This window comes from Lissotriton vulgaris, chromosome 3_1, assembly GCF_964263255.1.
Source record: "Lissotriton vulgaris chromosome 3_1, aLisVul1.2, whole genome shotgun sequence".
NCBI lineage: Eukaryota > Metazoa > Chordata > Amphibia > Caudata > Salamandridae > Lissotriton > Lissotriton vulgaris.
Window position 1 is genome coordinate 1,839,651,180 of NC_141689.1, and position 21,974 is coordinate 1,839,673,153.

Below are 21,974 nucleotides of genomic sequence, written 5' to 3' on the forward strand. Positions count from 1 at the left end.
TGACACCTTGTGATGTAAGTCACAGAGATGCTGTAACAGAGACACCGTAGCAGTTTTGCAGATGTCTTTCGTGTCTGCAGCCACCAACAAGTCATCAACATACTGAATCAAGGCCGCACCAGCCGGTAACACAAACGCATCGAGTTGACTCTTCAGGGCTTGGCTGTATATCGATGGACTCTCACAGTAGCCCTGAGGAGCGCGTTTGAACCTAAAGCTGCGACCTCCTAATGAGAAACCGAATAGATCTCTGCTTTCCTCAGCAATCGGAATGCTAAAGAAAGCATTTTTCAGATCGATCACTGAAAACCAAGAAGCAGATGCTGGAATCAGAGTCAGTAAAGCCGTAATGTCAGGCACCACAGGGAACTGAGGAATCACAATTTTGTTCACCTCCCGTAAATCAATGACAAAACGATAAACAGGAGGCTTGGATGGATCAGTGCGTTTTAAGATAGGTAACACAGGACTATTGCACACGTTTCCCCGAGTCTCCTCGATAACATCTTTCTCGATCAAATCATAGATGATCGCTAACAACGCTCGCTCACCATCAAGGGAGATACGATATTGGGGAATACGTGGCAATCGCACATTCGATTTCAATTGAACAACATAAGGGGAGATGTCAAGCAGGCCCACGTCATTGGGGCCTGTCGCCCACAAAGATGCAGGAAGAGAACTCAATTCCGATGGGAGCTTATCAGATGACAAGTACATGGGAGAGATCACTCTCTGACCCAACGTAAGCTCCACTCCCGCAGGAGAACAATACAAAGTCGCATATAACCGTTTCAGCAAATCCAGGCCCAAAAGATTTTCACCACAACCAGTAGTCAAAATCAAAGGAGCTTTCAGCTCACAAGGCCCAATTGTAAGGGGCAAAGGGCTAGAGACCGGATTGCTAACAGGGGCGCCAGAGAATCCAATGGAAACATTTGTTAAGCCAGACAAAGGTGCGCCAGGGAGTTTCAAATGCATGATGGAACTTTTCGCTGCACCAGTGTCCAACAGAAAAGGCTCAACTACGCCCGATGGGGCAACTGCGACGTAAGGCCCTCTCTGATCAACCGGAACTGATACTACTCCCTCTCTTTGTCTGTGGCTGTCCTAGTAGTTACCGTCATCAATACCCTGCTCGACATAAAAATCGTCCACATGGTACTGTGCAGATCTACCTGACGATGAACCACGCTGATCAAAACAATTATTGGAATCAGATGAATTATTGGAACGCTCATTTTGGTTCTGAGTAACACCACGACCTCTACCTCGCGAAGCCTGTTGAAGACCACTACGACCTCCTCTAGATGAATTACCATTATTTCGATCGCGCAAAACCGGACAATCAAATTTCAAATGACCCTCACCTCTACAATAGGCACATTGATTGTATCCAAGCATAGATCTCTGCGAAGAAGAGTCATTCCGTGATTGCGATCTAGCGGATTGCGATTGCGATCTATTATGCTGTTGAGAATCATTCTGATTTGAGCGCGGAGGATACGCTTGCTGTAACAGAACTTTCGTTTTGAGGTCTTTCGTCTTTTTCTCCGCACGATCATTTTCCTCCTTCTCTCTATTTTCAGAATATTGAGCCGTGGCCAATATCTGAGCAGAGGTAGAAACAGCCCACGCACTTTCTGAATTTTTCAATTTGTTGCTAAGTTCAGGCAACAAATTCGATACAAATTTATCTACAAACAACCTCTGACCTCCCTCAGTGCTCATATCTTGACCACTGTGATCGATGAATGCCTCCTCAAACCTCGTAAAGAAATCGGAGACACTCTCGTCCTTCTTTTGCTTACACGCAGACAGTTTATCCCAGTTAACTTTCATTGCTGGCATAAGTGTCTTCATAAGGGTAATTATTCTCTGGGGAAGATCAGTAATGAGCTGTTCAGGCTTAGCCCCACCAACTTGTCGTACGTCAGCCGCCGCAAGAGCAGCCCAATCACCGCCTAACTCGGCTGCGTGATTCTCTTGACGAATTTTCTCCCAAACCGGTTGCGGAACCACGTTACCAAACAACATATCAATGTCGGCAAGGTTCATAATAGTAGCATCCACAAGTTGGGATAACTCCTTATAATATCCTGCAGGATTTTTGAGAGGGTCTGGCAAAGACTGCTTAACCAGCAAAACTTCCGATCGCTTCCATGGGAGGTGTATCCACACTCTCTGGAAGTGTGGCAAAATGGGAGGAACTTGAGCAGCATCACCTGGCATCCACACTGGAGGGACTTCTCGCATAGGACACTGACCAGGTGTTGCCATCCATTCCTCAGTTTCATCTTTAAACAATGCTCGAGGTATTATAGTGGGACGAAAAGACAGTAGATGTTCTACATCACGTCGAACATTGCTACCCACAAGTATACTACTCGAAAACTGAAGCTGAAGTTCAGTTATGTCAACCGGTACTTCGTTTATCTCATCATTTGATATCGCTTCACGTAAGAATTTGCACATTTCATCAAACACGAATCTCTGTGTTGGCTCATTAAATTGAGAGAAAGTCTCAACAATTATGCGCGGGGAATTTTTAAGGGGATACCTAATCCAATTACGTGCCATTTTGATCAGCGTATCACGTTCCCTACCACCAGGAAGCTGACTTCGTCGTTGGGGAACATCAGAATCATCAGACCAAAGAAGCGGTCCAAAAGGAGAGTAAAGGTTAGCAACAGCATTAGGAATGCGTCTTCGAACAGACGGAGAAGAGGAGAAAAGTGCAGGAGCAACGACATGAGAGCTAAATACAGGAGCAGTAGGAGCGGTAGGAGTAGCCACAAGAGCAGAAGTGGCGGGAACAACAGCTTGAGAAGGTATAGGCAGTGGAGCAGTAGGAACAGGAGCAGGTAAAGGAATAGGAACAAGAGGATTCGCAAGGACAGGACCAACGGCAGGCTGACCAGCAGCTGCCGGAACAACAGGTTGAGGAACAGGAGGAACCACAGGAGCTGTAGTATCCTGTGCATATGGAGGTGGCGACTTCAGTAGGTATGATAACAAGGGATCCTCTACTGCTTCCTCTCCCTTCTTATCAGTACCCGCCGGTAAAGCGGGATAACACTTATCCACTGTCATACGTTGCAATCTATCAAAAACTTCCTTTTCCTTCTCATCTCTATCTCGCTGAAACTGCTCTGCATTTCTCATCGTTGTAACGATACCTTCTCTCTTATTACGTTTAAGCTGTTTGATTTCTTTCTGCTTGGCTTCTTTACGCCATAACAGAAAAGAATCGAACATGGCCGGCCTTGCTTTCTTTTTGAACAATTTTGCTTCTAAATTATCCAAAATCGCTGTTTCGAAACTACCATGAGGTGGCCAACTAAGAACACCTATATATTTAACAAGGTAGGAGAGTTAAGGGATTATATCCACTGATGTGGATGGAAGGGTACTCCCAGTCCCCTAGACAGGTAGCTATATAACAATACGAAGGAGTACCACCAAAGATAAGGCTGAAACAGCCAATATTGGTGGGATGAGACACTAGTGTAAAAGAAGAAGTCCTCCTTTGTTTTTAAGGAACCCCTCACTCACCGACCTGGTCGGTGACATGCTTCATCATCGGGGCCACCTTGACAGCCGAGTGCCGCCAAGGTGTGCTACAACACCTGAATACAGTGGAGCGGGTATGTGAGTGATGAATGTGAAAAATGAAAAAAAGTCAGTGAGTTAAAAATTGTCCTGGTATAACTTTGACCAAATATAATTTATTCTAAAGCTACTGGACAATATTAAAAACAGTGATGATACAATAAAGGCTTTAATGAGACCTAGTGTATCTGTGATATGTGCTGGGTCTACATGTTTCAAACCATATGGGATTTACCGGTTTTTCATCAGGACCAAAATGATGTAAAGGAGTTGGGTGGTCAGGGTACACTAACACCCTGCCATACCTGCAACCCTTTCAGACCCAAAGATAGTGATTTGCTAAATGGGTAAAAATAATAGTAACCCAGAAGTGGTTACATAAAAAGGAACAAACCTGTAAAAGAGAGAAAATTATCACTCATAAAGGTTAATTACGTGCCTGTAACGTAGTGAAGTGACGTAGTCCGTTCTGTCTGTGACTCATTCCACATTCAGTGATGCGAATAAACCATGGTGCGGTGTGACAGCATGATTTTCTATATTTAGAACCAAGTGTTCCTTGGTAGGGCACACCTATCAATATGGGTGTGAGTGAGCACGCATGCGTAGTTCTATCTTTTTAACCACTTTTGTTCACAAACTTGATTGTGCGTGACTCAGTCATAATTCTAACTCTTTTGTGTCAGGAATTACCGACGTGCAAAAATGCCAACTTGATCCAGAACCACAAATAACATATAACAAAACACCACAATACACACATATTTTTAGAAAAAAACAACACTTACTCCTCAATGGAGGAAGGTTTGCCTCACGGGGATTTGAGGGGAAGTTACAGAGTTCAAAACGTATTCTGCGTGAGAAAGATAAGGGAACATGGAGAGGGGTTCAAAGGAGAGTATCCAGTACCGTCTATTTACCTCCTTAGTAGTTAAAAAAGAGGTTCGGAGTCCGAGGTATTCCTATTGGGGCAGATTCTACTTACAGTTCCTCTGGTCGGAAATTGGCCGATAACCTACTCCTCTCCCTCCGTGCACCCGCACTGGAGAAAGAACCGGCGTCTGTAGTTAAAGGGAGCCGCCATTGTGGGCGGGGAGGGCGTGGGCGGTCCAGTAACGCGCGATGACGTCACGTGCGTGCGTGATCGTCATACGCGCGTCTGGTTGTTAGGGCGACAGGGCAAAAACAACAATCTCCGTGATCGGAGACAGAGGAAGTCTCCGTGATCGGAGACAGTTTGTATTAGCACAGACAGCGTAATGCTTGAACTCCGTGTGTGGGGAAGGAGGAGGGCATGCACATATTGGGCATATTCGGGCAAGTCGATTGGGCACTAAGCAATTGGCTAAGGGGGGTCTTAACCAAGCGCGCTATTCGCTCTCCATGCGTGGAGTATAGTCTGGTCATGACTGGTGATTCAGCATACTCGGGCATGTTTTATTGAGCAAGTAACCATAGGGGATATTAAACATAACGCGCTATTCGCTGCAAGTATGGAATAAAATATATATGGAAGTGTGTTACCCCTGGCTTGAAATTTATACTCAGAACTCTATGTCTGGAGTCTGAATAATCCATTGCTGGGGATAAAAAGAGAGGCATACATGTGACCGTCAGGTATTTCGGCATACTCATTGGAAGATGTAATCACGAGGAGTGTTGCCCATCAGTACCTTAGCTTAGCAGATGGCACCGGGTTACAGCAAAATGGGATGTTTGCTGTAGATGTTAAAAAACCAGGTGTCTATGAGAGGACAGAGGCCCAGGGGATATTATCATTAAGGCCATTTTTGTTTGTAGATAGCCTGTATACCCATCTTTGTTCTTTTTCGTACAAGCGTTTTTGTATGTTTGGTCCTGGAGATACCTGCTCAATGACGGTCCAAAACATGTCATTCGTAGTATGACCTTTCTCAAGAAAATGATCCGTCAATCGGGTCGCATTTTTCTTGCAGCGTATGGTGCTGCGATGTTCGCAGATTCTCTGCTTGACCTTCCGGGTTGTCATCCCAATGTATCTTTTTTTGCAAGTGCATTCGATGAGATAAACTACATTTTCACTGTTGCAGTTGGTATGTGCAACTTGCCTCCAGGTTTTTCCAGCCTCTAGGTCAAGGGACTTTGTGTTCTTGGTTAGGTGGCATACACTGCAATCTCCGCAGCGATAATGTCCAGTCACATCCGGAAGGCCCCATGCTCTGGTGATTGAAGGGGTGCTCGGAGCCAGCTTTGCTTTTGGTCTGGTGTTGACAAGGGTGTCTTTTAGGCTCTTAGACTTCTTGAAAGAAAAAAGTGGTTTTTCCCAATGCAAATTGCCAGTGTTTATAATATTCCAATGTTTTTTTATGCTTTTGGTTACTTGGTTGGAAACCGAGTTGAATGTGGTCACACATGTCAGTGGTACTTCCGTGTCAATTCTGGTCTTTTCTTCAAGGAGTACTTCTCTGGGCTGGTTCCTGGCCCTCTTCTGGCATTTGTTTATTATTTTCTTAGGATACCCCCGGTTATCCAGTTTTTCAGAAAGATCATTCGCTTGTTCTTTGTAGTCAGATAGTTTACTACAATTCCTGCGAAGTCTCAAGAATTGTCCGTAGGGTAGGTTTTCCCTGAGTGGTCGAGGGTGGAAACTCTCAAACCTCAAAAGATTGTTTTTCGCAGTTGGTTTGTAATGGGTTTTAGTTTCCAGGTGATTGCCTACTTTGTTAATTACTACATCAAGGAAAACAATTTCTCTTTTGTCATAGCTGCTCGTGAATTTAAGGTTCCTGTCACAGGTGTTGATCCAAGCGACGAATTGTTCCAGGAGCTCAGTCGGTCCTTGCCAAATAGCAAGGACGTCATCGATGTATCGCCTCCAGAAAGTCAGATGCTCGCGGTATGGATTCACATCGTTCAGAATGAACTTGTTCTCAAAATCATACACATACATACCAGCTATGCTGGGAGCAAAAACACTGCCCATTGAGGTCCCCCCGGTTTGTAAGAAAAGTGTTCCTTCAAACTCGAAGTAGTTGCGTTTGAGGGCCAGCGTTGCGCATTCCAGAATGAAGGCCTTGGGAGTACGAAACGGCCAGTCTGCATTTTCTAAGGTATTCCCCAGTACGTGAATGGTATCGTCTTGGGGTATGCTTGTGTATAAGCTTTCGATATCAAAGCTCAATAACACAGTGTTTTCATCAACCTCCATATTTTGTAGTAAGTTCAGTAGACTTTTTGTGTCCTGTAGGTAGGTAGTTGACTTCTGGACAATCGTTTTTAGAAAAAAATCACAGAATCTAGAGAGAGGCTCTAATAAGGAGCCGATGCCAGAAACTATTGGGCGTCCTGGAGGGGGCAGTCTGCCCTTATGCATCTTTGGTAAGATGTAGAAGTAAGGGGTCTTCCCTTCAGTGGTACACAGATAGTCCGCTTCCTGTTTTGATATTGCACCATTGGATTCAGCTATCTCAATCAGTTGACATATTTCAGCCTTCAGATCACTTGTTGGGTCAGTGCTCAAAACTTGATAGTGATTTCTGTCACTCAGAAGACGGACACATTCTTCACGATAGGCGGTAGTGTCCATGATTACTAGTCCACCGCCTTTGTCGGCAGGTTTTATGATCGTTGTTTCACAAGCACGTAGTTCCTTCAGTGCCATTCTTTCTGCGTTGCTGAGGTTCTGAAAATGGGTTGTTGTTTCCATCTTCTCAACATCATTGTATACAGCTTGTTCAAAAGTCATTATTTCCACTGGTGTTGTGTGTGGAGGTGGCATAAAGGTTGATTTTAATCTTAGTCCACTCTCATTCTCTACTTCACATTCTTTAGGTTGACCCTGTTTCTCAAAAAAGGCTTTAAGCCTTAATTTTCTGAAAAAGCTGGCCAGCTCACAATGTAACTGGAATTTGTCAAGTCGTGCCGTAGGGACATAGCCAAGTCCTTTATTAAGAACATTTTCTTCAATGCCTGTTAGTGGTCTTGATGACAGATTCGTGACTAGGGTTTCGCACTGCTTGTGCCCGCCTTGCTCTTTGTCCGGTTGCTCACTGGGTCGTCTTCCTCCCAGTGTACCTGATTCGGTTGTCTGTTTTTTCCCCTTCCCCTTCTGCCCCTGTGAAAAAAAGGAGGGCGAAATTGGAAAGGGGGAGGCTGGAAATGTGGTTGAAAAGGAGGCTCCAACAAGTGATCTGAAGGCTGAAATATGTCAACTGATTGAGATAGCTGAATCCAATGGTGCAATATCAAAACAGGAAGCGGACTATCTGTGTACCACTGAAGGGAAGACCCCTTACTTCTACATCTTACCAAAGATGCATAAGGGCAGACTGCCCCCTCCAGGACGCCCAATAGTTTCTGGCATCGGCTCCTTATTAGAGCCTCTCTCTAGATTCTGTGATTTTTTTCTAAAAACGATTGTCCAGAAGTCAACTACCTACCTACAGGACACAAAAAGTCTACTGAACTTACTACAAAATATGGAGGTTGATGAAAACACTGTGTTATTGAGCTTTGATATCGAAAGCTTATACACAAGCATACCCCAAGACGATACCATTCACGTACTGGGGAATACCTTAGAAAATGCAGACTGGCCGTTTCGTACTCCCAAGGCCTTCATTCTGGAATGCGCAACGCTGGCCCTCAAACTTTTCTTACAAACCGGGGGGACCTCAATGGGCAGTGTTTTTGCTCCCAGCATAGCTGGTATGTATGTGTATGATTTTGAGAACAAGTTCATTCTGAACGATGTGAATCCATACCGCGAGCATCTGACCTTCTGGAGGCGATACATCGATGACGTCCTTGCTATTTGGCAAGGACCGACTGAGCTCCTGGAACAATTCGTCGCTTGGATCAACACCTGTGACAGGAACCTTAAATTCACGAGCAGCTATGACAAAAGAGAAATTGTTTTCCTTGATGTAGTAATTAACAAAGTAGGCAATCACCTGGAAACTAAAACCCATTACAAACCAACTGCGAAAAACAATCTTTTGAGGTTTGAGAGTTTCCACCCTCGACCACTCAGGGAAAACCTACCCTACGGACAATTCTTGAGACTTCGCAGGAATTGTAGTAAACTATCTGACTACAAAGAACAAGCGAATGATCTTTCTGAAAAACTGGATAACCGGGGGTATCCTAAGAAAATAATAAACAAATGCCAGAAGAGGGCCAGGAACCAGCCCAGAGAAGTACTCCTTGAAGAAAAGACCAGAATTGACACGGAAGTACCACTGACATGTGTGACCACATTCAACTCGGTTTCCAACCAAGTAACCAAAAGCATAAAAAAACATTGGAATATTATAAACACTGGCAATTTGCATTGGGAAAAACCACTTTTTTCTTTCAAGAAGTCTAAGAGCCTAAAAGACACCCTTGTCAACACCAGACCAAAAGCAAAGCTGGCTCCGAGCACCCCTTCAATCACCAGAGCATGGGGCCTTCCGGATGTGACTGGACATTATCGCTGCGGAGATTGCAGTGTATGCCACCTAACCAAGAACACAAAGTCCCTTGACCTAGAGGCTGGAAAAACCTGGAGGCAAGTTGCACATACCAACTGCAACAGTGAAAATGTAGTTTATCTCATCGAATGCACTTGCAAAAAAAGATACATTGGGATGACAACCCGGAAGGTCAAGCAGAGAATCTGCGAACATCGCAGCACCATACGCTGCAAGAAAAATGCGACCCGATTGACGGATCATTTTCTTGAGAAAGGTCATACTACGAATGACATGTTTTGGACCGTCATTGAGCAGGTATCTCCAGGACCAAACATACAAAAACGCTTGTACGAAAAAGAACAAAGATGGGTATACAGGCTATCTACAAACAAAAATGGCCTTAATGATAATATCCCCTGGGCCTCTGTCCTCTCATAGACACCTGGTTTTTTAACATCTACAGCAAACATCCCATTTTGCTGTAACCCGGTGCCATCTGCTAAGCTAAGGTACTGATGGGCAACACTCCTCGTGATTACATCTTCCAATGAGTATGCCGAAATACCTGACGGTCACATGTATGCCTCTCTTTTTATCCCCAGCAATGGATTATTCAGACTCCAGACATAAAGTTCTGAGTATAAATTTCAAGCCAGGGGTAACACACTTCCATATATATTTTATTCCATACTTGCAGCGAATAGCGCGTTATGTTTAATATCCCCTATGGTTACTTGCTCAATAAAACATGCCCGAGTATGCTGAATCACCAGTCATGACCAGACTATACTCCACGCATGGAGAGCGAATAGCGCGCTTGGTTAAGACCCCCCTTAGCCAATTGCTTAGTGCCCAATCGACTTGCCCGAATATGCCCAATATGTGCATGCCCTCCTCCTTCCCCACACACGGAGTTCAAGCATTACGCTGTCTGTGCTAATACAAACTGTCTCCGATCACGGAGACTTCCTCTGTCTCCGATCACGGAGATTGTTGTTTTTGCCCTGTCGCCCTAACAACCAGACGCGCGTATGACGATCACGCACGCACGTGACGTCATCGCGCGTTACTGGACCGCCCACGCCCTCCCCGCCCACAATGGCGGCTCCCTTTAACTACAGACGCCGGTTCTTTCTCCAGTGCGGGTGCACGGAGGAAGAGGAGTAGGTTATCGGCCAATTTCCGACCAGAGGAACTGTAAGTAGAATCTGCCCCAATAGGAATACCTCGGACTCCGAACCTCTTTTTTAACTACTAAGGAGGTAAATAGACGGTACTGGATACTCTCCTTTGAACCCCTCTCCATGTTCCCTTATCTTTCTCACGCAGAATACGTTTTGAACTCTGTAACTTCCCCTCAAATCCCCGTGAGGCAAACCTTCCTCCATTGAGGAGTAAGTGTTGTTTTTTTCTAAAAATATGTGTGTATTGTGGTGTTTTGTTATATGTTATTTGTGGTTCTGGATCAAGTTGGCATTTTTTGCACGTCGGTAATTCCTGACACAAAAGAGTTAGAATTATGACTGAGTCACGCACAATCAAGTTTGTGAACAAAAGTGGTTAAAAAGATAGAACTACGCATGCGTGCTCACTCACACCCATATTGATAGGTGTGCCCTACCAAGGAACACTTGGTTCTAAATATAGAAAATCATGCTGTCACACCGCACCATGGTTTATTCGCATCACTGAATGTGGAATGAGTCACAGACAGAACGGACTATGTCACTTCACTACGTTACAGGCACGTAATTAACCTTTATGAGTGATAATTTTCTCTCTTTTACAGGTTTGTTCCTTTTTATGTAACCACTTCTGGGTTACTATTATTTTTACCCATTTAGCAAATCGCTATCTTTGGGTCTGAAAGGGTTGCAGGTATGGCAGGGTGTTAGTGTACCCTGACCACCCAACTCCTTTACATCATTTTGGTCCTGATGAAAAACCGGTAAATCCCATATGGTTTGAAACATGTAGACCCAGCACATATCACAGATACACTAGGTCTCATTAAAGCCTTTATTGTATCATCACTGTTTTTAATATTGTCCAGTAGCTTTAGAATAAATTATATTTGGTCAAAGTTATACCAGGACAATTTTTAACGCACTGACTTTTTTTCATTTTTCACATTCATCACTCACATACCCGCTCCACTGTATTCAGGTGTTGTAGCACACCTTGGCGGCACTCGGCTGTCAAGGTGGCCCCGATGATGAAGCATGTCACCGACCAGGTCGGTGAGTGAGGGGTTCCTTAAAAACAAAGGAGGAATTCTTCTTTTACACTAGTGTCTCATCCCACCAATATTGGCTGTTTCAGCCTTATCTTTGGTGGTACTCCTTCGTATTGTTATATAGCAACTAAGAACACCGTCATCTTTAGTATATCGGACCCAGCAATCATTAAATGTGATAGGACCCACACCATGGCGACTGTATAATTCATAGACTGGAGTTCCAAATGGAGGTATCGGACATGAGTCCTCCAATCGGGAATCCGCACCACAACCTCTAAAGCAACTAAACAAAGTACTACGGCCAGGCATCGTGCACACTAACCGAGTTTCACAAACGTCAAGGGTTATTGGATTACAATGTCCTCGCAAAAATGCAAAACCCTCGGTTTTGGCGACTGCAATCGTCAAAAAGATAGAACAACTAAGAACAAAATACGAAGAACCACAAATGCAATGGAACCATGCAACAACTAAGCACCCACAACAACTAAGGATTCTGAGAGCGACCCACAAATACTTAACTCAAAGAACAATGGCGTCACCAGGAAGGCCCGTCAATCGTCTCGCTGTACCAAGGTCTACGCCAGGCGCCAAAACAGGTCGACAGTCAGGGCATCAGTCCGTCGCAGCCGTCAGGAGGCGGGGATCTTCGCGGGAAAAGTCTTCGGGCCACTTATTTCGACAACAGGATCGATGAAGCGGGGTGCACCTTCCCTCGGAGATTTCACACGAAGTTCCTCACGATCGTCGGGCTTTGGAACGGTACCGCGGATGTCGCCCCTCTGGGGCGCCAACTGAAGGACTGGGTTTTTCTAAGACCCAGCGGTGCCAAGGGGACAACACCTGAAACCTTCATTGGTTACCTGTTCCGGCGTACAAATGACAGAGACACGGGACACTTCCTTCGCCGTCAAAGATCAGGGTTTATTTACTGCAGGGAACACAGAAGTCACAAGAAGTACAACACATGTAGGTTCAAGGAGACTGCTTCAAATTGTATCTGTGGATCGCTCCTTTTATACAGTTTTTCGTCATAGAACAACATGACAAACAAAAGGTTACAACCCAGTTCCCATAGTAAATTTCATAGGGGGTCGCTTTCATGTATTCAGGGTCCCGGACATAATTACAGTAACATCTCCGGTTCCCAACTGTAAAAGTACATCTTCCCATCATTAGTGCATTCCATTCCGGCTGTAAACGAGTTAAGGAAGAGTCAGAAACAGGTGTAGAGAAAGACAAAGATAATCAACAGATTGAAAGGAGTGTAAGGGGGTGATATCGGAAACACAATTGCAGGATCAAAGGAGACGCGCCTAATGAATGCACAGCTGCAACAATTGACCGGCACAGCAAGATGAGCCTCAAGCGGGGCCATCTGCCTTTGCAGTGTCATCCCCCTCGTCATAAAGACACCCTCAAAGGAACACGTGTCTTGCGCAAGAGTTTTGGAATCCCAGGGTCACGAAGCGGACAGTGTCCGTTCGCTGGCTACTTGAGGGCAAGAAACAAAATGGATGCCGTATCTAAAATGGAACCCGTGGGTTTGGATGAAGAAACCCACAAAACAGACGAACGGTTTAGGTCAGCACAGCGAAAACGCGTACACCCACTAAACTCGTCATTTGCGGTTCATAGATACCAAACTCGACCATATTCGAGTGAGTCAAAAACACCACTTACAATTGTCACGGAACCTCATAGGTCTGCGTTGAATGCCTCCCCGGGTTCTGTGTCCGTCTCTTCTTTCCCCGCTTGCTGGAGCACACGGCCTCTTCCAGAAAGACTAGACCGCCTGCGTCCTTTTCCGGCGGTCTAGTCGCAGCGCCATCTTGGAAGTCCTGCTCGTGAAGAACGTGGGACTACACAGTGATAATACTTTACTTGTATAGCTTAGTTCTCAGAGTTATATACATGAATCTAGTTACGAGTTTGTAGGTCAGTTACCCAATTGATGTTCCTCATTGTATAGCTGGAGTTGGATACTCTATGTCCGACCCCTCTCAGCAAGAAGAAAGATCTATTGGAGGACCATGTGAATGAGCATTAAGGCGAGCGATAAGAAAAAGGCGTTTGTGATCAAAAAGGGCCCAGTGACACTACAGCAACCCCTCCTGGAGACACACTGTAGCAGCAACAGCCTCCACTAAACTTCTCTAAATTAAGAAGATAAAAAGAAAACTGCACTCCTGATGCCTCTGTTCATTTGTAGGGCACATGCTTATGGTCGCTATCACTAGCCAATATGCTGAAATATAGCACGAGTGTGAATCCCAGTGTTACAGAGATGTTAGCTCCCATGTTTTAGATAGATAAATGAAGCATGCAACTCCCACTTTAGAACGTTATAAACACGATATGGATATACTCGTGGTGGAGCAGGGGTTCGAGAAAAGAAACCTGCTCGAATTAATACCCCCATAATACGTACTAACTGTGAGTAGTGAAAAAAAAAGAACTAACATGCACCTTACACAAAAACGTGGGAAATAGCTTTGCGCATGTATGCACTAATTTGAAATAATATATGAAAGAACTAAAACGTATTTGAAGAATGCTCTGGAGGAACTGAAAAATAAATGCATGTCTAGGCAGCATGTGCATTTCATAGTTGCATGCTGCATCTTGCTTTTTAACAAAGAGTAATGCTGCTTTCTGCTATAAGCTTATGTTAGGTAACTCTAATAAGGAACAGTGCTAGGAGGGGGTACACAATGAAAATGATATTGTCATAAAATTAATAAATGTTCATTTTCATTCACAATCGTGTGCTGGATGAAACTCCATCTTGTCTTAAATTGTCCAAAGATGGAGGGTAAACTAAACTAAGAAGTGGATCTGAACTGCCAGCGGCGAGGCAGACGCACTGTGTACGGCAGAAATGATGGACGAGATGAAGGTCAAAGTGACGATTGTCTGCCAAATGGTGAAATCAACCGTGGGACCAGAGTCTTATTTCGCGGACGTTGACAATTTTATGAATAAAAGTTTTCAAATGTATCTTTTGAAAGAAAACATGAGTTTGTGTTAAAACCCTAACTGTGAGAAAAGATGCTGAACAATAAAGTGATTAAATTGTACGTGAAGTCTCCCTGGTGTGACAGAGCCACCCCCAACATTACATGACACATTACTAAAATCTAAGCAAATGGTTGGTGGCAACCATTTGCTTAGATTTTATTAATGTTTCAATTTATGTGGGACGGACATGAAGATTTTATGGTATAATTGGGGTGCCTTTGGGGGTGTGGTTTAGGCTTGCGAGGAGGAAGAGAAGACGAGTGAATGCATCGCTGTTCGTCGATTTGCAGAGAGGCCTAGCTGTGTTCCTGTCCTACCTTTGGGTCCAATAATCTTTGTTCCCTGAGCCTATTTCAGGGAACCCCCATCATCTCCTAGGCCGAGGGGGTGGTTTTCTCCCAGTCTGTTAGGTTTGCATTTTGTCTCTGACTCACATGCAAATTTATTTGCAAATGTATTTTGTTTCTGAAACTTTTGTCTCTTCACGTATGCACTCCGTTATAGATACATTGCACATATTATTTTAGATGAAACTATTGTCTCTCTATCTATACCCTCCGTTAGGTGTATTATGTTTCGCATATATTTTTGCTGAAACTTTTGTCTCTTAATCTATCCACTCCTTCATGCATAATGCCATTGTTTAATAAATAAGCTTGTATTCATTTGAAAGTTGCTGATGTTTCTCGCCCTTTGTGAGTTTCATTATTACATTTGTAACTGTATGCAATGAGCATTCGCGTAAAGTAATTAAGATAAAGCTTCATAAACTTTACCGAGTGTCTGTGGTTAATTAGCCAACTGAAGGATTAAGTTAGATAGTATATTCATTATCACCTACTATTCAACTAATTGCTCCATCGACCAAATGGAACGAAAGTTGATTAATTAAGTTAGTGGGTATTCTAATGACGTTATACAAGGTTCACAGAAAGGAAAGTATTGAACAGAAATAAATTGACCCCAGCTCATCAGGGATTCTGGGTTAATGTGTATGGGCCATTGTAATTGTATGAATTGAGTATTGATCCCTGATAAGGTATTAACCTCACGCTGGATCTGTTTCTTGGTAGCAGGGGATGGTTTAATTATGGATTAGTATGAGTATTGATTATATGTCTTAACAACGAAAGTTAGTGTCCCGTTTTATGTTGTCTGGAAGATCAGGTACGGAGATACCTGAGGAATCCCGAGAATGGAATTTAGCCTGAAGTAGGCAAAAGAAGAGTGTGGTAACGAAGCCACACTGCAGAAGTACTTTGTCTGTTGTAATAATACCTAAACGCTACGAAGGGCTGTAGGTCTTATATTAGGGAAATTTTGTATATAAGTGGAGTGACTAAAATAGCAAAGGGTCCACTTCCGAAACTCTAGCCTTAGCCCCATCAGAGTAAGAGGACCCCTTTTTACGCCAAAAAGTCCTCTTGTGAAATCTTGGCCTTATCCCTAGACTAGTAATAGGTCCACTAGGAGCTTGCCTGAAGGGTAAAATAACCCTGATCGTTATTAGGACTCGTAATGAGAAAAATCTTTTGAAGGGTGAAAACTATCTCTTTATTTAGTGGAACAGACAGGTAGGATTGTTTTGTGTTGTCACTAACAGAAATTTTGATTAAGAAAAACTTTAAAATGTATTGCTGTAATATTTTGTGAAGGGAGGGTCAGAAGAAGGAGTAATACTGACATCAGAAAAGGCTGCGCTGGCATTGTTCAGACAGCTTGCGTGTATTGAACTGTGATTGGTTGGTTAGTGTGAGCCACACTAGCATTGGTTGAGACTTTGCTTACGTAGCAGTGCTCTGATTGGTTGGTTGGGGTGAAGTCGTGCTGGTATAGGTTGGGAGAATTTTCTTTGTTTATTTTGGTGAGGTACATTAACGTAAAGATCAGAAGAATGAAGCTGCTGAAGAAGATAAAGAATTTTTTCAATAAGGACAAACCGATTGTGACTAGAGAGGGAATTCCTATTCCACCCCCCAAAATGCCTGCTTCTTATATGATGTTGGAGCGAGGATATCATACGTGAATGTGGTTAGAGAATTGGGTTGATTATACAAAGGACGATGGTGTCATAGCTTTTCCACAGCATGGTACGTTCAATGGGAGGATATTGCAGAATCTAAGGTATCGAATGAATGCATTAGAACCAAATCCTAGATTGGCCCAGTACGACGAAGCATTGGAAGAATGGGAAGTAGAGGCATTTGAAAGAGAGAAATATAGAGGAGGTAAAGGAAGATACGGGAGTTGGGGGTATGTTTATCCTTTTGAAAGTAGGGAAGAAAAGTTGAAAAGATGGAGGAGAGGTGAAGTAACAGAAGGGTTGTATCCAGTTTTAGTTGCTGATGATCAAACAGGAGGAAAGTGTAAAGAGAAAAAGAAGAGTACAGAGACTTCTAGTTTTAGAGATGACCCAAATAATTCTGAGGATGATGAGTTGTTGGAGGATATGATGACTAAAAGACCTCCGCCATATGAATAAAATTCAGGGGAAGAAACCCTGAGTGCTCCACAGATGGGAACCCCACTGACTCCCCAGGTTACCAAAATAGCTACGGTAGTGAGAGAAAATGAAACAAATTTGTCGAATAAGGCAAGACTGGAGCAGGTTCAGAAAATAAATCAGTTAAGCTTGAATGCAGAAGCATTGACGGTACCAGTGACAATTGGTTCCGTAGTTCCTTTGTATGGGGAGAGATAGAATATGTCAAAAGTACATTCATTGGCAGTTCCGAGAAGTGGTAGCAGGAGTGAAGTGGTGACAGTAATAAATGAGAATGATCAAGATGATCAGAATAGCACCTTATTAGATCTTCTGGTTTGTGAGTTGATAACGGAGACCCCTCAAAGAGGTATACAATTAGACCCAAGGAGAATTGGGCAGAATGTCACTCCAATAGCAGGGAGTTCAGCAGGTCCATCACCAGAAGAATTAAATAATTGGATAAAGGAAATGACGAAACCACAGCCACAGAGTATTAATGTTTGCCAATTAAAAGTAGATTTGGAAGAAATGATTATTGGAACAATAAGTTCAGACAGGTTAGGGACTTATCGAGATGATAAACTGTTGTTTTTGTGCAAAAGCATTACTTGGAGAGCAAAGAATTTACATGAGAAAATATCCGCAGCTGCTAGTGAGTATGGGGTAGACATAGAAAAGTCGAAAAAGTTGCAGAAATTGTACAGATTTGCTTTCACTGACAAAGACTTAGAGAGTTTGAATGCATCGGGAAAAAGATTACAGATGAAAGAATTGATGAACATTCTGAAGAAATGGGTAGATGCAGATCGATGGAAAAATCGAGGGTCAAGGAAGAAGCAGTTAGTAAAGGTGCACCTATATTTCTGTTAAAAGAGACAGAACAGGTTGAAAGGGTGTGTCTGATGAGAGAAGTACCAGGTGGTGGATATGTTCATGTTCAATGGTCAAGACAGGATATATTGTCTTTCATGTACGATTTTCCCAGGTTGAGAGAGAAACCAGTTGAATGGTATAAACAGGTAGAAAAGTTTGTGAAGGTCTCAAAGGTTATGCTATAGGATTTAGATGAGTTTTTTGATAGTGTGGTCCCAGCAGATTTATGGACAGAATGTAGGATCACTGTTGATTGGCCAAAAGAAGAATATCCTAGAGACCCTAAAACAGCTGCATAAAGTGATGAAAAAGTACAATCAAGAAATCACGTTTCTGAAAGGGAAAATTTCCCCTAAGGAAACAGACTGGTGTAAAATTGACAGAACAACCCAGGAACATGCCTACTTTGAAAGGTTGTTGCAGGTATTTAAACAGTATAGTGTATTTGAAAATATTGGAGACAAAGATATGGGACATTTTGTGTATCGTTTTGTGTTTGGATTGAAACCAGAAATTAGTAATATGATACAACAGCATTTGATTTGCTGGCAAAGCAAAACAATAGACGAAATTCTGAGATATGCAAAGTATTGTAGTGATGAGATTAAATCAAGACATAATAGGTTAAAGGAGAAAATTATGTGGGCACAGGTGAAAGTGGCAGAACAGCAAGAGGAGAATAATAGTCCTCAAACTGGTAATTAGATGAGTGGTCAGAGTCAAAATGAACAGAATTCCAGTGGAGGAAAAGGGGGAAAAATGAATAGAGAGGAAGCTAGGAAGAAATTTCCTTGTCATGCGTGCGGAAAGCTTGGACATTGGAAGAACGAGTGTAGATCTGCTAAAAAGATTAACGGGAAAATCAAAATTTAATTCCACTTATTCAGAATGAGGTGGGTGTAAATCAACAGCAGCAGATAGTTACTCAACAGTTACAGGTGCCACAAGCTCCCATGCCAAATAAGTGCAAAGGTACAGTGTGAATACGGGATTTCACGGAGGTGACCAAAGTAGTAAGAATCAAACTGTGCAAATGGTTCCACAATATTGGTTGCAGAGTAATGAAAATGATTCAGACTCCTCTCAATGACTGTGCCTGAGGGGGAGGAGGAATGCGTACTTGGTGCATCCTTGGCGTATCCTTGGCCGTAGATCAGTCAGGTCCATTTGTTGACGGAAAGGTGGAAGGGAATGACATTACATTCTTAGTGGACACTGGTGCTACTGGTTCTACTGTGAGAGCAGCAGAAATTCCAAACCTACCCCATTCTGGAGAAATTATCCAAGTTGTAGGAGTATCTAATAAGCATATTAGAACGCTAGTCACAAATCCAATAGAAGTTCATTTTGGTAACTTCAAAGACATGCATCGGTTTGTGGAATGTGACTCGAGTCCAGTAAACCTATTGGGAAGAGATTTACTATGCAAGATGATTTTGCACTATCTACTGTACGCCAGATGGTATTGCATTTCAAACACCAGATGAGGATGTCGAATTTAAAATGATGTTAGCGAAGCAAGGACCAAAGGTGGATGAGTTATATTCACTTCTTACAGAAGAGAATTTGCCTGAAAATTGTTAAAGTGCAGTGAGATCAGATGTGTGGGCTTTTTCAGGAAAAGAATTTGGCCTCAAGACAAACGTAGATCCAATTGAGATTGCAGTGAAGGATGGTGCTGTATATACAAACATGCCTCAGTACAAACTGAGCCCATAAGTAATTGAAGGAGTTGCTCCTGTGATTGACCAGATGATTGAACAAGGACTTCTAAAAGAAATAATGAGCAGTCCTTGTAATTCACCCATCATAGGTATCAAAAAGCCTAGTCGGAAATATAGGATAGTGCAGGATTTACGTAAGATCAATAAAATCGTTGTACCCTGTTGCCCAGTAGTACCAAATCCAGCAGTGATACTCTATCGGATTCCCTGTGATGCCGAATGGTACACTGTTATTGATTTGTGCCAAGCCTTCTTCTCGATTCCTTTGCATCTGGAAAGCCAGTATTTATTTGCGTACTGGTTCGGAGACCGTGTCTTAACATGGTGCCGAGTTCTTCAAGGGTACACAGAGAGTCCCTCAATATTCAACCAGATCTTGAAAAAGTGTCTGGAGAATGTAGTCATGCCAGGAAATTTGGTTTTGTTTCAATATATTGATGACCTACTAGTGGCATCAAAGACACGAGAGGCATGTGTGACAGACACAATTACCCTAGTAACCATCTAGCGGAGGGAGGACACAAAGTGTCCCCTGCAAAGCTAAAATTTTGTAAACAAGAAGTCCAGTACCTAGGACACAAAATAGAGAAAGGAGTTAGGAAAGTGACCCCAGAAAGAATTAAGTGATCAAACAAATGAGTCCACCCAAAACACAAAAAGAAATACAAATGTTTTGGGGAATAGTTGGATATTGTAGGCAGTGGATCAGTGGTTTCTCAATGATTACAAAATCTCTACAGAGGTTAACCCGAAAAGATGTGAAAGATCCGATTGTTCTGGATGATGAAAGTATGGAAGCTTTTGTAAAATTGAGAAGCAGTCTTTGTCATGCACCTGCATTGGGAATGCCAGATTATACCAAGGATTTTGTGTTGTACTGCTGTGAGAGAGATGGGTGTGCACTTTCAGTCCTAACTCAGAAACATGGAATGGCATGACGTCCAGTAGCATATTTTTCTGCTACTTTGGATACAGTGGCTGCAGAGTTACCAGGATGTTTGAAAGCAGTAGAAGCTACATGTGTGAGTCTGGAAAAAAGTGAACCAATTGTGATGGGATACCCAGTCAAGGTGTATGTGCACCATTCTGTTGAGATTCTTTTGACTCATACATGTACACAGGACCTAACGTCTAGTCGGCTGACGCAGTATGAGAGAGTGATTCTGGGTGCTGAGAATGTGACTGTGGTGAGGTGCACAACTGTGAATCTGGCAACCCTGTTGCCAAATTCTCATTGTGAGGAAGTGAGAGAGGAAGTGGATCATGATTGTTTGGATGTGACAGAACTGTGCACCAAACCCAGGCCTGACATTGAGGATGTTCCGTTAGAAGAATCAGATTGTGGGATATTTGTGGATGGGTCATGCTGAGAAATGGAAAAGGTGAACTATGTACTGCTTATGCTGTTTGCACCATAGCAGGAGTTCCTGAAGCATCCTGTTTAAAAGGGGTAAACTCTGTCCAAATAGCTGAACTAATAGCTCTAATTAGAGCGTGCACAATTTCCAAAAGCCTGAAGGTAACCATATTCATTGATAGCCAATACGGATTTGGGGTTGTCCACGATTTCGGACAGCTATGGATGCAGAGGGGATTTCTGACTTCTTCAGGTTCCCCAATCCGCAGCAGCAAAACTGTAAAAGAATTATTGGATGCTTTGCAGATGCCCAAAAGAATTGCAGTGGTCAAATGTGCCGCGCATAAATCAGGAGAAGATTATGTGACAAAAGGGCAACAGATATGCCGATCAAATTGCGCGTTTCTGTGCGCAAAATTCAATGGGTTTAAACATATCAATTGAAAGAGGAAATACCGAATGACATATTATGTTTACCACAACATTTGAAACTTGGGAAGAAATTAGGCAGATGCAGGAAGAAGCAAGTGATCAGGAAAGGGAAAGGTGGAGTGATACAGGCTGTGAAAAGAGAGCAGAAGATGAACTATGGGTCTATTATGACGGGGGGACCAGTTCTACCAGATTCTTTACTTTCCCATATGACCAGAGTTTACCATGGAATTGCACATATTGGAAGAGCTGCAATGGTCAGACTCTTCAAGCAATCTTGATACAACCCAAAGTTCAGGCTCATTGCAGAGAGCTTTTGCCAGAGTTGTCTTATATGTCAGCAGCAAAATCCAGGCAGCCAGTAGTTAGTTGGGTATGAATTGGGGGAGCAGGAGGACCATTTACTCGACTCCAACTTGACTTTGTCGAGCTTCCCCCATGTAATGGGCTAAAGTATGTAGTATTTGTTGTCTGTTTGTTTTTTCATTGGGTGGAAACCTATCCCATGAGAAGAAATGATAGCCTCACTGTAGCTAAACTGCTTTTGAAAGAACTGATTCCTAAGTTTGGAATTCCAGTCACTTTAGAGACAGATAGAAGAACCCTTTTTTTGTATTATTTATGAAAAATAATTATTGGACATTTAAGAAAATGAAAAACAAGCTTCAGAACATAATCAGTTACATTGTAACAGTACAGGATGAACATTTTGAAGAACCCATTTTAATAATGAGATAATTCGGCTGATTTGTGCAGAATTTAAAATTGAGCAGAAGCTGCATTGGACCTACCACCC